Raw genomic sequence first — 18,085 nt, 5'->3', positions numbered from 1 at the left:
GTTTGAAACTACCCCTGCAGGCATTGGGGTTGAAAATTCAACCCCCCCTCACTTGGGGAGGGTTGGTAATCCTGGTCTATAAGTTTGTGGATTAACTACTGGGTAGGCGAACATATTCCCAGAATCACTTCACTCACTCACGACTCCAAACAAAAAAAAACCTTTCTTTATTAAATGTAACAGAAACCGATAACCATGGAGGACAACACTAACCGAAAAATCATGGAAAGCATGGCATCTCTTAGAAACAATTTGCGCAATAACATACAGACATAACACCAACCCAAAAAGAAAAAAAAACAGACAATATGTTAGAATTAGAAAATTTAAATTTACATTTCATTATTATTTAAGAACCATATAATGTATATTGATCTGCAAAAAAATTAATTCCCTATTTATTAATTGATATTCGGGTTCAATTTTGTATTTAATTACAAATTTCAGGACACAATAATCGACAATAGCTTTTCCAGTAGCCGGACAATTGTCAGGGTATTTCAGGCTCTTAGAAATTCTAACGAAGACTGCAAAAATCTTAAAAGAGTTACAGTAAAAATTGAACATGAAGATAGCATCAATTAACGTTGGAATTTAATCAAAAATATGGCATAATTTTAGGCTTTTTCGGGCATTGTTGCAGACGTTTGGGTTGTTTTAGTTTTGTAAAAAAATCTACTTTTGAATGGAGGTGCTGGCTGCCAGGACCATCGCTACAGAGCATTACAAGAATTTAAAAAAATATATCGCGCCACATGTTTGGGCTTTTTTGGATATCAAAAATTAAAAAAATTAATTTAAAAAAACAATCTCTACCTTTAAATTTTACCCATAAAATAAAATATGCACTTAAACCAAATGAGAATGTTCGAATTTCGGCTTTTTTCGGCTCTTGTTTGAAACAAATCTCGATTTTCAGACTTGCTGTTACATCTATTTTCCCCGTAATATTGCGCATTCCGCAGGAGCTATCCCTATACAATTATATGAATCCAGTCCCACTTGCCTTTAGCTAAAACCGTAAAAAATATAAAATTAAATAGAATCACCTAAAATAAATTTTTAAGACTAATTAATATATCTATCTCAACCGGATTTCACGACCCCTAGGATCTACCCCTATCACATTTAACAACCCATGTTTTGCCTTCCATAAATTAAACCGTTATAAATATTACGAATTAAAAATAATCGCTACACACAGCTTTCCAATTATCTAGTAGATATATCCACCCTCACAGTAATACTCTACAACCGCTAGGTGTTGCGAATTATTACTGTGACTGCAAATAAATAAACTAGAGACCTTGAGAGTTGTATGTGACTTTTTTTTGCAATAAGATTCGATACTTTTGATAGGGGTGGTTCCTAGGGGTTGTGGATTACTACTGTGAGTGTGGATGTATCTACTAGAGACATGAAAATCTGCTTGTGGTAATCATTATTAATTTGAAATAATTTTTATCTTTTCAACTATCGGAAGGTAAGGCTTGGTTCATTAGATGTGACAGGGGTTGTTCCGGGGTGTTGTGGAATATTACTGTAATTGTGAATATATCTAATTAAGGCCTAAAAATCCGTGTGTATGTCGCTTAGTTCCAATTAAAAATATGTTTACAGCTCTAATTGATGGAAGGTGAGACGTGTTTCGTTAAATGTGATGAGGGTAGTTCCTAGGTTTCGTGGTATAAGGCTGAGGAGTTCGATATATTAACTGGAGCCTTCATAAGTTGTGTTTCTTGATTACTTTTAATTCGAAATATTTTTTACCGTTTTAATTCATGGAAGGTGAGATTTGATTCGTAACATGTGATAGGCGTAGTTCCTACGCGTCGTGTTCTATTGTTGTAGAGGTATATGTATTAACTGTAGTTTCGGAAATTTTTCAGGGGTGATTTTTTACATTAAATTTTTTGGCGGTTTTTCAGTTTTTTGCAGTTTTTGTCCCAGCAAGGGATCGAGATCCACCATGGAAGATCAGTTTCGATATGGATGTCAGCAAAGTAAGGTGCAAAGTGGATCGATTAACTCAATATAAAAAAGGAAATAGAACCAGAAAGCTGATGAACCATCTTACTAAAATCATCCATCCTCGGCACATCGAGACATTAACACCAGCAATATTGGATGAGATTATAGACTCTCAACGACTGAGACTTGATGTCCTTACTGCAAGACTACGTTGGTACAAGAGAAGTAGAGCAGGAAAGCAACAAAATCGAAACTTTCGGACAGATGAAAGAAGGTTCTATCGTGAACTGAGAGTAAATTCAAATAACCAGCAAGACATCCAAGTCCCTCAATTGGAAGATGTGACTATTTACTGGTCGGGTGTTTGGGGAAAAATGAACAGATGCAATTTGGACACTGCGTGGTTCAAATTAGAGAAAGAAAGAGCAAGCAATAGCCCTGAAATGCAGTTGACAAAAATATCAGCTTTAGATGTTTCAGCGGTCTTGAAAAGGGCAAGTAATTGGAAAGCTCCAGGTCCCGACATGGTGCACAACTTTTGGTACAAGTACTTGACGAGTGTGCATCATGCATTGGCAAGGTGTTTTCAGAAGATCATTGAACACCTATATGTGATGCCAGGCTTTATGCTTTAGGGTACTAGGTATATGTTACCAAAAAAACCAGACGCTCAAAATTTATCTTGACTTTCGACCGATAGCCTGTCTTTCAACAATTAATAAATGTCTTACAGATATCATTGCAGATAAGGTATATTCTCATTGCGACGAATACGATATTCTTACAGAAGAACAAAAAGGATGTTGCAAAAACTCGCGAGGTTGTAAGGATCTAGTGACTATCGACGCTGTTGCCATGACTCAAGCTCCCAAGCATCAAAGGAACTTAGACATGTCATAGATTGACTACAAGCAAGAGTTTCCTTCCTGGCCGCATGACTATTTGCTTGAACTCCTAAAACTTAACAAAATATGTCCACGCATTATGAACACTTTAAGCCATTCGATGAGGCTTCGAGGTGAACTGAGCTGTACGCTAGTTCAGCCCAGAATCTGCGGCAAGTGATCGATGTCACAATTCAGTTTTCCAATGTTATCCAAATGTAGTTCAAACTAGATAAATGCAGAACAGAGCATTTAATCACAGGGGATTTAGGGACCGAAGAGTTAGAGAACAACTTTCAACATTAGATCAAGGCAATGGCTGCAGGCGAATCATATAAATATCTGGGTATTCTTGAATCTAAGGGTATTCAACATACGATAGTTAAGACAAGCTTAATGAGTGCCTTCACTAAGAGACTCAAATTTATTATGAAAAGTCTTCTCAACTCGGCAAACGAAAGCAGGGCAATCAACACATATGCCATCCCTGTCCTTAAGTACTCCTTCGGGCTCATAAAATGGTCTAACACCGACCTTTAAAAGTTAAACAGAATTGTTTCCGTAAAAATGACGAAATGGTAGTTCTACCACAAAATTTCGAGGGGTAGGGGCGTCGTAGATGTCAAAAAAAATTGTAAGTCACAAGTTATACAGTTGCGAGATTATTTTAACAGCAAAAGAAATGTTGCGCTTTACAGTAACATCTGTCAAGCGGATCTTGACTACATGCCCTTAAATTTGTCATTGCGATACATGACAAGGTTTTCAGCCCCAGGAATTATCGCAAACATGTGTTACATCAAGGCTTGGATGACCGGTGCCGATTATGTGTAAATACCAACGAATCCATCAAGCACATTATTGATGGCTGTCGCGTAATGGCTCAAAGAAAATATACGCTCAGACCTTATGGTGTAGCGGGCATTATACATCAAAAATTTGCCCTAAACCTAGGCCTCTTAAAAGAATGGATTCCCCTCCATAGAAACATTCCAATGCCCATTTCAGAAAGCGAAGATTACATCTTATATTGGGATGTTACTATGCAAGCTGATCATTACATCCGGACCACTCGACCTGACATCGTGATGCGAAAAAAGAAGGTGCAAGAGTGTATATCATCGACATTAGTTGTCCGCTCAACCGAAATTTGCAGTCAACCTATACAACCAAGATCCACAAGTATAGCGAGTTAAGGCATGAAGTGAAGACCATATGTAGGAATGTGAATCATACATCTATTCATCCCTTTGTGATTTCGGCTGCAGGCAATGTGCATGCAAGATTTACTGAATATCTTGTACATTTAGGAGTCAGTAGGGTATTAACAGCAGCTTAGAAGGTGGTTTTATTAAACACCTGTCGCATTGTAAGAAACTTTCTTGACCGTCAGAAAGCGAGCGACTAAATACCTGTAACGTGGCAGATGGTAGCTCTGAAAAAGCATTCAGAGATGAATCTTGTCACCTCCAACGCTCGTGCCCGCTCGTAATTGTGTACCTACATCATGGAAGGAGCTTTCAGCATCGTATTAAACTATTTTAATTAACTTATAACATTCTACTCTCATCAGTCACTTGAGTTAGTCCATGGCTATGATGCATAACTGGGTTTACCCAGGTAAAAGTTTGATAAAAACATAAAAATAATATAAATTTGAATTGCATGTGTGCGATCGTGTTGTGTGCATGTGTCAACAGAGTGTTAAGGGTTCAATGGAATGTATAGTAAGTGAATGTCATTTTGGAGAAAATAAAAGTTATAAAAGTGGAAATAAGGTAAGGAGAAGTATCTGTAATAAATAAGTAAATAAGCAGAGTAAGTCAGAGATAGAGGAATGCGGGGATTTGAGTGAGTTACTTGCGAATAATTCAAATAAAGAGCATAAAGGCTTCAAAAAAAGGCATCCAAAAAGGGTTCAAATTAAGGCATGTTCAAGAACGCTAGGATTGGACAGATGGACGCTATGGTATACAGTTCTAAAGGAGGTTGATAGGAAAATAATCAAAGTAAGAACAGGTAACAGGACTTGCAAATACAACGAAAGACTGTTGGAGAGCAAGGGCTGAACTATAGGAAAAGCGTGCTTGAACGAAAGGGAAAATGAAAGATTAGATGATTATGGTATGGTTGAATGAGAAAAGTACTTGAATATGTGTGGTTGGTTAAAGGAATGGGTAAAAGAAGTGCATGGAAGGGGAATAAAAATACAACAAAAGTTGATACAACGCAATCAAGCGAGCGCTGAAGCAAGATCCAGACCACAACAGGTCTACGCAAAAAGATCCCTAATGTCGTCTATGTAGCGCATACCAGAACCGCAGTCATCTTGGTTGCCATTCAACTCAGCCGCTAGCTGTTCATTTTTTGCTAGCTCTGGTGACAATCACTCCGCAACGCGAACTTATAAAAATCGCCAAACGATCTCGAAAATATCGACATATTTTTCGCCAATTAAATTTCGCACGCAAAAGTCGCTTTCTCTGCGGGGACGATAGGTGGGTTTAAGGGGAAAGCGATGATCAAGTGTAAGTTTTTTTTTTTCTAATAGAGTAATTCTACTTAGTGGAGCAGTGTCTTTTAGATTTGGTGCCCCCCAAACCTGGGTGCCCTCGGCGATCGCGTAGTTCGCGTTATGGTAGTGTCGGCCCTGGCTATAGGACACCACAACTGCGATGTACAATACGATGCATTAGAAAGCTCAAGTTAGAAAGTCTGTGTCACTGAGATCGGGGATATAATTAAGAACTTGAAGAACTGTATGGCTGCCGGGGTAGGTAGTATTAACGCTGAAATGCTTGAACACGGTGGCGAGTACATACCACATAGACTTTAGGAATTAATAAATTTGTGTTTCGAGATGGGAGACGTCCCAGACGATTGAAATACAACTATTTTCGTACTAATATACAATAGAAAGGGAGATAAAAGAGACTGCAATAATTCCAGAGGGATCAGGTTATTAAGTACCGTAAGCAAAACATGCTCATAAATACTTATTTGTAAGGTAATGAAAATAACAGAAGAAAAGATTTGGGAAATCTGAATAAAAGTAAACCTTGGGAAGTATGATATGGTAAACTTTGGTAAGTCCTGAAAGAGTAAGGAGTCAGTAGATGGCTCCTACAAGCTATAAAAACAGTATATACGGGTAGCGCAGCGAGTGTAAGGGTAAATGGGAAATTGAGTGATTGTTTCGATTCGATTCAAAGAGTTAAATGAAGCCAAGTTATGTATTCATGGTTATTTATATTATTCATGGACAAGTGTTTGAGAATGGCTCTTTTTGACGAAGAAGGTGTGGATCCCGGAACAGTAAGAGTTCGTGTGTCAGCGTTTACAGATGATAAGGTTGTTATGGCAGAGTCAATCGAAGACTTGCAAAAAATGTTAAATAAACTAAATGCAAGCATGAAGAGAATGGGTCTGAAAATCAACGCAAATAATACAAAAACTATGGTGTTCGAAGGAAAGATTGTGAAAATAGTATGAAATATTGTATTAACTGATATAGACGCATAAAGCAAGGTAAGTAGGTTAGTGGTAGAGCAGGGCCCCTTATCAGAAATAAAAGTATATCAATTAAAGCTAAAATGACAATACATAATTCTATATTTGTACCGACTGTACTATACGGTAGCGAGACATGGAACTATGAAGAAAAATATTATAGTAAAATTAACAGAAGATACGCTAGTTGACACATGAGAAAGTAATCGGTTAAAATGTTTCGGGCTTGTTGAGAGAATGCGAAATAAACGACTAACGAAACAACTGTATCAAGGTAAAGTAAATGGAAGCATACTCAGAGGTAGACCGCGAAAAGAGGGGTTAGCATGTGTGAATGATACCCTAGTTAGAAGAGAAATAAGAAGCTACAGAAACATGAGAGCCTGCATGAAAAAATGCATGGAGGTAAAAGAAGCTAGATGAGTACGTCCGGACAAAAAAGTATGGCGGAAAATAGTTAATAAAAAGAGCGTCAGCAGAGACAATGACGCCTGAAACAAAATACCTTGCACACGAACTGACCCAAGTGGGAAGCCTCGCATAATGACTTTGTGAGGATCTTCACGCGGAGTGATTGCTAGAGAGATTTTTCAGTAACCTGGGTGAGGATAGTGCTTTAGAACGAACGTATTACTTAAATAAATAACACGAGAATTCTGGATCAATCTAAAAATTCTATATCCCTTCCTCTTATTAATGCCTTCTCCTCCGAGTGGGGAAGGGACTAATGTGAGTGATGTGAATAATTAATATTTTCCGGAAGGAAAATGGCTCAATGGTGTAATAAAAAAAGGACATGTCCCTTTTGAAAAATGCAAATGTTTGTTTAATAGAAAAATATAATATAAGTTATTATTTGTATTAATTACTTATTATTACTTAATTAAGAAATTATCATTTATCACCAATGTTTAATACAAATTAAATGATTAATAAGTATTTGAAAAGTATATTATTTAAATAATGTCACTAAGATTGACTTATTTAACAGTCAAACGACTGTTTTTCGAGTCAAAATGACTGATTTGAAGTCAAAACCTGCTTGGTTGATTAAAACAGTTCAGTTTTTACTGATTTAAATTTAGAGTCTCGATTTTTTCGGCATTGTGCATTTCGCAGTTATAGTTAACTGTGTTTTTTTTTAAATTGCAGCATTTATATCCTGTGCTATTGCGTGCGCGTCTAGCAAAAATTTCATTTTTAGTTATTATTAGAATTCCTATTATTTAAAGAACGTTCTTTATAAAAGGGTCTTCAGGTTTACTTCGAAACGGCAAATGGTACAAAATTTTTGTTTCACGCAAAAAGATGGGCGATTAAATTTCCTTATTGAAGATGAAATTCAAAACTTATATCAAAGGTCCATAGGACCAACGCCGTTCAGCGGGAACAATTTATTGGCGGTAAAGAAATAAGATTTGGCTCTTTTCCTAAATCCGAAAGTTTTTCACTGGTTTAAAAGAATTATAATATACTAACATGGATTGAAAACATGTGGAGTGTCACTAGGTGTAACAGGATTTGAAGAGAGACGAGGTGTCACAGGATTTGAAGTACGTCTTTGTCTGGCATCCCCACCTTGAGTTCGATGTGTAGATGCTGCTTGATCCTCACTTCCATCTGCAAGATATAATGTAAATTTACTTAAACTTCTTATTGGTCATTGCGATTACATTAGATGAAAAGCGAATATATTAACTGTGATGATGGTTCAAAATATAAGTTTTTTATGTGACTTCAATATAAACCGATCAAGACAACAAAGGTAACAAAGTATCAAAAAGGATTTTTAATTGTATTTTTGTCACGTATAATTTATAAAAAAAAAATTCCATAAAGCAGTTTATGCCAATTGTCTATTCCCCAGTATACCTCTCGAAGGCAAAGAGAGAAAGGCAAAGTTTTGTTCAAATGGACAATAAAACACGTTTTACGGTGGTGGACATGCGTTGAAGTTTACTGTAATTGAAAACAAAATGCAAGTAAAATCATCCCTTGATCGAAAAATAATTTTTCGTCAAAGCATTAAATTTTACAATTATTTCAACAAAATTTGTTTAAAGAATGTATTCAATTTGTTATGCAAAATCAATCTTTTCGCAAATTGTGTAGCTCGCAGCCTTCACCCATGTTACTTTAACGCGTCCATGAAAGTTTCAGCAAATACGATATCGAAATTTTTTCCGTACTTTCAGCGTGAACGATTAGCCGAGCGGTTAGGAATAATTCACGTTAATTTAGATTCTAGAATTAAAGTAGTTCGAAAAGTCACAGACTCGTTTTAGGAAAGTGTCTAGCACTATTTTTACATTCTCATCAAGAGAAGGTATTAGATTTGTGAAAAATTTGAACCCCCCTCCCCCCCCGTTTTTGTCAAATGTCCACGTTTTGAGACCCCCTGAATCCGAAAAACAGGTTTTTATGAATCTGTCTGTCTGTCAGTCTGTGTCTGTGTGTCTGTAGATTTTTAATTTCTTAGCACGGCAGCTTTCGAAAGAATTGACAGATTGGATTGGCCTTTTCTATACACTTTTAGTGTCTTAAAATAAAGGTCATGTTCGCTAGCCAGACATTTTGGGTAAAAATTCAAAAAGTGAACGACCCGGAAGTTATCTATGCATATAGATTTGAAAATTTGACTTTGAATAAAACATACCTTAAAGTATGATGAATGAAAATATTTTTACACAATGCAAAAAGTTAGTTTAAACATTGTTTTTGCCCCCTCTACGCACACACCTGTACGATATCCCATGCCGCATATGGATTTGATTATTTATCCTTCTTTATAAAAAGAAAACCAAAAGCCCTAAAGAAAAGTGAAGATAGTTCTGGATTCTTCTCGGCAATATCTTCAGCTGTTTTTTCATTTTTTATAAAAATTAATCATTTAAATAATTATATTGCTTACAATATTAAAAAATTTATTTAACAATTGTGGTAAACAATTCAGAGTTGTTAAGTGAAAACTGACATACCTTGAAGTATCATGAATGAAAAAAAAATGTTAAACAATGCAAAAACGGGGTCAAAAACAATGAGGGGGCAAAAGAGGGGGCAAAAACAATGTTTTAACTCACTTTTTTGCATTGTTTAAAATTTCTTTTCATTCATCATACTTCAAGGTATGTTATTTTTCACTTAGCAACTTTTAATTGTGTATCACAATTTTTAAATAATTTTTAAAAAATTATAAACAGTATAATTGTTTAAATAATTATTTTTTTCTCAAATGAAAAAAACTTCTGGAGATATTGCCGAGAAAAAACCAGAACTATCTTCACTTTTTCTTCAGAACTTTTTGTTTTTTTTTATAATGAATGATAAATAATCAAATGCATATGCGCCATGGGATATCGTAAAGGTACGTGCGTAGAGGGGGCAAAAAGAAATTTGGTTTCATTCGTGATATTTCAAGGTATGTTATTTTTCACTTAACAACTCTGAATTTTTTACCACAATTGTTAAATAAATGTGTTTAAATTATAAACAATATAATTGTTTAAATAATTAATTTTTTTAAATAAAATAAAATCCCTAAAGATATTGCCGAGAAGAGTTCAGAACTATCTTCACTTTTTATTTAGGTCTTTTGGTTTTTTTCATAATGAAGGATATATGTTGATTAACAACGTAATTGTTTAAAAAATTACTTTTTAAAAAAAGTGAAAAAATACCTAGAGATATGGGTTAGACGATTCCGGTGGTGTTTTTACTTTTTGGTTACGTCTATTATTTCATTTTTTATTCAAGTTCGAATTTTTAAATCTATATGCATAGCTAACTTCTGGGTCGTAAAAGTGAGCGTATTTTGAAAATTTTTGAAACCACTTGTTTTCAAAATTCAAAAATTGACTGTACGGATATTCATAGTATTCATTCGGACAATCAATTTACCCTCATGACTTTTTTTATAAAACCAAAATTTACCAGAGTTATAGCATTTATAAAACTTCAAAAAACACACGAAAATCAATATTTTAGGCCGATAATGGTTGAAATCGCTTAAGTTTCATAAAGTTGTGCTTCAAGAAATTGGAACCGAAACAATATTATGTAAAAAAATTTAGTTTCTGATTATAATTGTTTATATTATAAACAAATTTAATGAAAAATGCATCAATCAGGAATTTTTCGACAGACATATTCTTTTTTTTCTACGTCAATTTTTTTAAATCGGAAATTTATGATAATTTTAGAAAAATTAATAATTTTTCGATTAATCTTATGATTTTTTAAACAAATTTAAAAAAAAATGCATTATTTGGACGTTTTTCGACAGACAAATTTGGATTTTTCACTGGCAGTCCTAATTGAAAAATCCGGTTCGACAACTCGCTTAGGGATCTTAACAGCTTTTTTAAAAAAAAATTTCGTTACAATTGCTCAATATTTGTGGGCTGTACGGTATTTTAAATAAAAAATGTCATTTTCTTTCCACTGTGGGCCGGGAATGTGAAAATGAGATCATCTGAACTCCCATCTAACACAACTCTGCTGAAGGTTGATTGAACTTCTCAGCAAAAAAGACTAACCAGCTATAACTCTTGGTTGAAACTAACTGCTCCCCGCCCCCGCCACCAAACCCTCGTTAATCGAAGTTTTGTGGGTCACTAAGTTAGGGATTTAATTTAGAAGTTTAAAAAGGGCAAGGCTGATGTTTCGACCGTATTTGCTACGTTTAAATCGTAAAAATAAAATTGGAAGTGAGTAAATTCAGTTTTTGAAACCGGCAGAAGTTGCAGTAAAATGTTTAATAACAAACTTCTGTAAATTATGCGCATTTTTTTAAAAGAGACAATTGAACCACGTAGGTTTTGACATAAATGCATGTTATAAATTGTAATAATATACATTTATGGAAATGATATACAAGTTGAGATAAAAATTCGAGTGCGAACCACGAGATACAAATTCAAGTGCGGAGCACGAGATACGTGATGAGAACGTATTCGTTAAAGCCAAAGGAGCTTTAACAAAAAAAAATCACTATCACCAAATTACTGTTGTCGATGTTTTGACTTTTAGTTTTAAAAAATCTGTGGATATCTGGAATATAAAAAGACGGAGCCCGTAGCGCGAGGTAAATAAATTATTGAGCGCAAAGCGCATAATAAATGCGAAGCGCGAGATCCAATAGTCGCGCGCAGCGCGCTATGAGAATATGCCTGTGCAGCAGGCTGATTTTCTCTTGTAAATTCGAGACATGCGAGACACCGCACTATTTTTTCTCAACATTTTGCGGGATGTTTAAAATTCGATTTTGAATTGTGTGCGAGAGAAGAATTCAAATTTGATTCACACACCTCCGCTTTAGAGCTCTTATAAATATATTCAACCTTTGTTTTTCCTCTTTAATTGAGAAACTGCATAAGTTTACTAATATTTTTTGCAGTATAGAGTTAAATAAATATATCTATTAAGGAACTTTTTTCAATTAAATATTTAAGGATTGAAATTAATGAAATCTATGTTGAAACAGATATCACAAATATTAGAATGAGATTACTATGGGTTATATACGACGTTGAATTTTTTATCAGTTAAATTTTTTTCAGTTCAACTCCGGCAAAAAGATCTTAGAAAAATCTAAGATAAATGTTTTAACTTATAGCAAAAAATTTTTGAAAAAAATGTAATGCATAATTTTGTAACGAAAAATGTTTCTCAGCGTCGAGATGTTTGTGTAAATGAGTCTAAAGGAACGTCCTTACACGGTATAATTACTGATTACACGTTACCTAATTCTATGTATTTGTCGTGTTTGGAAACAAAAACTGCCTGTCACTTTCGATGTTTTTGTGTATTATTATTAAATTCTATTGTCATACATTATGCCCATGAATGTATATGCTAATGTATAAGCACATACACACGAAGTATCTAGACTCACTTAAAAGATGTGTACTAAGAACATTAATTTCGGTAAACCAGGATAAGATTGTACGCAAAATGTACACAATTCTTTATTCTTGCTAATTTAAAGTTCCTGTCTTCTGTTCTTTATCGTATAAAGGTGAAACACGATAAACAAGTAGTCTGTGTTTAAATTTGAGCAACCTTAATTAGTAATTTCAATTAATAAAATTAATAATAGATTTTTTTATTATTAGGAACTTGAGATGCAAACAAAAATCTCCCCCAAAATATATTACCAATGAAAAAGACGATTTTGTAATTTTTATTCAGTCATCAATATGAGGTGAATTGAATTGAAAATCAACATTTCTCTTCGCAATTATTTATTAAAAACAACAGAATTATTCATTTTTACACATCCACCCCATAAGTCTGTTTTTTAAGCCGCGACTTTTTTCGAATTTTTCAACATATTTTTATCTTTTTACTTAGACAGTGGCCATGATAAATAAAATTCAACAAAAATAATTTTTTAAAAAACTAATCACAATTTGGAACTATCTACCCGAATAAAAATGCTTCGACTTGTGTTTGACTTGAATTGCACCCAATCAAGACATGCTAAAGTCAAAAAGTTCGAATTGAGCATGTCTTAGTTTTGAGACGGAGCCAATCTTTTTTAATGGTTAAACAATCTTTTATATTTTTATACAATATATTTTGAAGGGTTATACTTGCTCAGACCCACCGATTCTGAATTTTTAAATTAAAAATAACTAATTTAATAATTACTAAGTTTTGAGACGCAGCCGGACATCGATGTCTTGGAGACGAACTCAAGACATAACCAAGTCGAACTCAAGTCGAAGCATTTTTAATCCATATCGGCAATTTAAAGAAAATTAAAAACGATTGTTGTATGTCAGAGAAAAGTATGTATAAAAAAAGAAATATTTTTTTAAAAATTATTCTCTCTATTGTTCATTTACTATTTTTTCATACCTCAAAAGCCGAAGCAGAGTTGAAAATTCCACACAAATCAGATTTTTCTAGCAATGATTTAAGAGAAGATACTTAAAAATAATAATAAATTCTTTAAACGAGTATGTCTGTGAAATTTTTATCATTTTTTCCCAGCTTCAAGTGAAAACTAGACGAAACGTTTCAAATTTAAGAAAAAATGTGTTCTTATATGATCTTATAAATAATCTATTTTAGCGCCAGTTTCAATCTTGGTTAATTTTCTAACTTCAGATTGATAAATGATTAGAAATAGCCAACAAAAATATTTCAGAGGGTGCATTGTTACATTGTTTTACTTGATCCAAATTTTAATCTTACAAAAAACAAAAAAATTGATCAAGTAACCATGGATCGGATTTTTTTAGTCTGGACCGCAGTTTGAAGGGTTCCTTAAGAGTCCGGGTCGGGACTGGACTCTTCAAATTCTTAAGGGGTGCAAGTCTGCAACTAAACCCTTTAAATTCTCAATGCTCCAGACGATAACCAGACCTTTTAAATTCTTAAGGGAATGTAAAGGTTTTCATTCCGGACCCTTGAGGAAGAAAGTAATTTTCTACTAAAAACGACAATTCTTTCATAAAATACTTAAATTTTTAACCAGAATAGGTCATTTTTCCATTTAAAATATAAGTTTTAAAGAACGTTAGTTTCAAAAACGAATTAAAAAAAAACTTTTTTTAAACTTAAAATGATGAATATTCAAATAATAATTTTTTTCAGAAAGTATTCTAAACAAAAATTATTTCTGAGAAAAAATAAATGGTGCGAAATATTTTATCATCACAAGCCATTCTTCTAACATTAAGCATTCATAAGTAAAATACTTTTCAACTAAGATTTATATTTATTTTTCTGGGCGTTTCTTGAACTTGAAAGAAGACAAGCAATTTTGCATAATTCACGCTATTATATAAATCATTAGTTGACAAAAAAAAGGAAAATTTTAGATTATTTTTCAGTTGCATTGTAATATGATGAAGATATCCTGAGAGTTTCCTCATCGGTACACTATTCCTTCGTGGTAAAAAAACTTATTTTTTGTGAATTACATTTTTTAGTCCGACGTAAAGGTAACTCTGAAGTTAATCACAAATGTTGTCGATGTAAAAACAATTGGATGCACTACAAGAATAAACTGAACTATAGAGAGATAGAATATACTATTCAGTGACATTTTATCTTTGAAAGTATCTGGAGCATAAAAAATGGTGTTGAATGATGACAATATTCGATACAGTTTTTTAGTTGTATTTAATTTGTTAAGATAAAATGGTCAATACTTTAAAATAAATTTATTCAATTTAGTGAAAAAAATGTCCTGACTTCTATCTAAACGACGAAATCGATGACCTTTTAAAAGATTATAATTTCTCATTGCCAAAAGAAAAATGCTTTCCTTATGACGAATGAGTATTCAATTCTCAAAAAGCTTTGAAAGCTGTACAAATGCACAAGAGAAGAGATCCGTCTCCTGACGCTGGTGCCAGGAGAATTTACGAAACAAGATTTATTTTTAACTTGTTTTAAACTAACAAAGTATTTAATAGATCAATCAAGAAAATTTTCGATTAAAAATGGAATATATTACACTCCTCGCCTATACAATGGATATCATGTTATTGATGCACAGGTGCAATTACCATTATAAAATTATTTAAGTGATCACGTAAAAAGATATTCAACGCGAAATATTAGTGAAATGTTTATTCTGTTTTGAGAAAAAAATTCAGAACGTAAGAATTGAAAAGACAAAATTTTACTCTGCGACCAAAATGGGTTAAAATAAGAAAATTATTGAACAATATTAGTCTATATTGATCTATATTGATACCATTTCGATCCATTATATTTCTAAGATTGCAAGAAATTCTTATTTTCCTGAACCTTTTGTCAATAGACAAAAAGATATTACACCATCACAGCTATTTATTCAACTTTCTCTTTTTTTCAAGATTTACATGTTTATCATTTCTAAAAATTATTATATAAATCCTAAATTATTTTATTATCACCAAGAAATTAATTTTCAAATATTGAATTTAAAAATATCTCTACAAATTGAATAAGTAATTTGATATCGATCTTTAGCAATTATTCTTGTTGAGCCTGATAAGGAGAGTCGATTTTTTTTAATTTCTTGATTTTTTCATAAAATGAAACTTCCTACTTTCGTAAAATTTCCTCGTACCCAATTATAAATATATTATGAAATGTTTATGAACAAACACAGCTTTGAGAAAACATGAAAGTAAGTCACGTAGAGGATTTTCCATTAAATTGGAAAATCTATTTTTTGCTTTTAAGAGATCTAGCCTATTTAACGAACGATATAGATAATGGATATGTTTTATATTATTTCAGCAATAAATTCTGTGGTAGGACTTTGCACATATTTTAATCCTTCTCTAAAAAATTGATGAGTCACGAAAATCTGGAAACGATTGTTTTTAGTTTTCATAATGCTATTGGGTAATTTGAAAAACTCGAAGGAATGTTGCTAAATTAACATACATCATTAAGAATTTCAAAATCGTGTTTAATAAAAAAGACAACAATTTAATATTGTACAATTTCATGATTACATTTTCAATTGAAATAATTAATTTTTAATCATAAAAGAAAATTTTAAACAAATTAATTAGACTTTCAATCAACCTCACGAATGTTTGAGAAAAGAAAGGATCTCTAAAAGAAAAATATAAAAGCTACATTTTCAGTAAAATTTATACCTATTATGAATCAACTATATAAATAATTTCAACCAAATAACTGAGTTTTCATTCTAGAAGATGAATTTTCTGTTAAAACGAAAACAAATTGCTAACAATATCTGTTTTTGTATTTTGTATCCATATGGTTGTATTCAGATAAATAAGCTTTCTAACAACAAATTTTATATTTCTTACGAAATAATTTAATTTTAAACGAAACTGTTGAATTTTCAACCAAAAAGATTAAATTTCCATAAAAAAGAGCAGTTTTTGACATAAATTAGAATAGTTAAATTTTCAGTAAAAAAATAATTTTCAATAAAAAAACTAATCCTCAAACCAAACCATGAAATTTTTATCTACAAAAAAAAGTATAATTTTTAATAAATCACATTAATATAACACCAAATACAGTAAGTTTGAATGGACTTCTTAGCCTAATAATTAAATTTGCCACCAAAAAGGTTAATTTTCTACCCAGAACAAAACAAATTTTCAATAAAAAATTATTTTTACTTCAAAATACGAGTTTTTAACAAGAACAAAAAATAAATTTGGAAACAAACAGGGATATTTAAAAAAATACATGCATTTTCAACAAAATCTTCAATTTGAGATTAAAATTTTAAATTAATCAAAATTTAAAATCACTAACTATGTTAAAATTTCTGAAATTTTTATCTATCCAATCATTATCGTGACTTCGTGCTAAAATACTAAACTCTATAATAAGTTTTAATGTTTGTTACCAATTCTCGATTATCAACTTCCTTTTTCTGCATAATAAATTTTTTCGTATTTGTTTTTCGCGCACGAAAGATATAAATTCGGCATTCGGCTGCCTCTTGAAAAGGCATGGTTCCTCATTCTTTTTTTTTACATTTTGGAACAAGTGAATATACTATTATGTTCTTGGCCTGGCGTTAAAGCAGAGATCCCATTAAAACAAACCAGAATATTTTATTATTTTGATTCTGTCAAAACGTAACGAAAGAGAAACAAAAGATTTGCTTTTTCATGGAAACCGTAACGTAAAGAAAATATAGTTTAGAACAGGTCCCTGTTTCAAAGAGGAGATTCGAAGCTTTAATTTTTCGAAGTTTAAAATTTTTTCAACTCAAGGAACTTGTTAGGTTGGACCCGATGTTAAAGGTTTTCGCAAGGTTAGGCGTACGGAGTAGAAATAGGAACTTAAAGGGTCCGGTTACCATCTGGACTTCTGAGAATTTTAAAAATTCTGGGTCCGGAATTGCTCTACTTAAAAATTGCAAGCGTCCGGACCCGGATTCTTGAGGAAATTATCAAACGACGGTCCTAACTAACGGTCCTAACCTTGGTTTGATGTTGATTGTCCGTCGTTTTGTCGGCGACTTGCACCTGTAAAAAGTAATACAGGAAATTGTATTAAAGAATTTTTTAAAGAATGGTGAAAGTTTTCTATTGTTCTGAATGTAATCACAAAGTCACTTAAAATTAATGCATGATTACAGAACCGCGATTTTTTTTTTGGTGTTTTCCGCGAAAACCCGGTTGAATGTCAAATCAGGCATTTAGCATTAAGGTGAAACGGTAACTTATTTCGATTAGTTTGTGCAAAACCACTTCCAAAATAATGCATGAACTGAAATTATTATTCTCTGCGATGTAAAATGTTAAGCGAAGTCAATGGCGGGCTTCTATTAAAAATCCAAATTATGAATAATTTTTTTGTCAAAATATTAGATTATCTAATTCCCAAAATTTTTGATGCTCAAATAACGCCATGCGGCAAGTAATAATAAACATATTATAAGCGAAAAAAGATTTATTTATTTATTTAAACGCAGTTTTGCACAAAACCAAAACAAAGTGAATCAAGCGAAATAGTGAAGAAAAGCCAGTTTTTTATTCCTTGATTTACCGTCAGTCGTCACTGCTGATCTATTCTTGTTTGCACGATCAATAGTTCAGTATACATAATTAGTTTCCTTAATTTGTGGAATAATAAACTCGTAATTTAAAGTTTAATGCCTTGTTATTACTAATTGTTTTATGCATGTTTTGATAATCTAAATAAAATTCTAATAATAACATTATATTATCACATCGCTACATTTCTAAATTGATTTTACAATTCTACGCTCTTTA

Source organism: Belonocnema kinseyi, chromosome 1 (assembly GCF_010883055.1).
Source record: "Belonocnema kinseyi isolate 2016_QV_RU_SX_M_011 chromosome 1, B_treatae_v1, whole genome shotgun sequence".
Classification (NCBI taxonomy): domain Eukaryota; kingdom Metazoa; phylum Arthropoda; class Insecta; order Hymenoptera; family Cynipidae; genus Belonocnema; species Belonocnema kinseyi.
Note: the sequence above shows the minus strand (reverse complement) of the source record.